The sequence below is a fragment of the Brassica oleracea genome, chromosome C4 (genome assembly GCF_000695525.1).
Source record: "Brassica oleracea var. oleracea cultivar TO1000 chromosome C4, BOL, whole genome shotgun sequence".
Classification (NCBI taxonomy): Eukaryota; Viridiplantae; Streptophyta; class Magnoliopsida; order Brassicales; family Brassicaceae; genus Brassica; species Brassica oleracea.
Window position 1 is genome coordinate 36,992,998 of NC_027751.1, and position 1,130 is coordinate 36,994,127.

Consider the following 1,130-nt stretch of genomic DNA (forward strand, 5'->3'; position numbering starts at 1 on the left):
CTGTACTTTCAGCTCAATACCCTCTAGTACTTTCATTATCCAGTGGACCATATAAATATGCAGTCACTACATCAACTTGCTGCAAGTCTAATTTTCTCTTATAAAGCCAGACTTATGAGAAATCTAAAAGTAGTTGCATCCTCAAATTCGTTGGTGCTTTACAAGTTGGTTTATATATGACTTAGTCATTTTTTTTCGGGTCAACAAATGTATCTGGCATTTGATTAGCTAGCTTTGTAAATGTATAATTTTTGTACATTTATATCCACTAGTTTTAACATCATATGGCGTCTTAATCATATGACCAGGAGGATCTTGCCAAGACATTGATGGTTGATTCCATTCTATTTTTTTTAACATTCTTTTACCAGCTTTATTATTTTTTTCTCCTCTTGATCTTAAAATAATCTGTGTACATGGCCTAAAATATAATCCCCCATAGTTGGCTCAAAGTACTTTATTATTGTGGGGGAATCATATCCAACATATATCCCCATCCTTCTTTTGAGGTCCCATCTTAGTTCTCTGTGGTGGAGCAATTAGTACATAGACATCACATCCAAATGTGTTATGATAAAGTATGTCTGGCTCTTGACCCGTTAGTAATTGTGATAGGGGATATCTATGCTCACTTAATGGCCTGATGCGTATTAACTTAGGTGCATGTAAATTTCGTGTCGGCCAAGCTGTGAATGGGAGTTTTGACCTCATAAGTTACGGTCTATCAATCAGCTATTTGCGTTTTAAAAGATTTCGGCCAAGCCGTTCTTGGTATGGACATGTATCACAGAATTGTCCACACTTACCCCCATGGACATACCATAATCATTTAAACGCTTGGGACATGTATGCACCAGTATTATCTAGACATATAGTCTTTATTTATGAAAAAGGGGCTCGTAGCCGTGTTACTGGTGATGGCCTAATGAGTTTCCCTTGTGTACATGCTACACACGTGAGATTCTTTGGGATAACTCTTCTTATCTTTTAATGTGTGTCTTTTGAATATCAATTTTCGCATCATGTTTGGACCAGGATGGCCAATCCGGTCGTGCCATAAAGTGTATATTTTTGCAGGCTTTTAGCCTCTATCATACTGATCTATGCATAGTCTAGGTCAGTAGAGAATG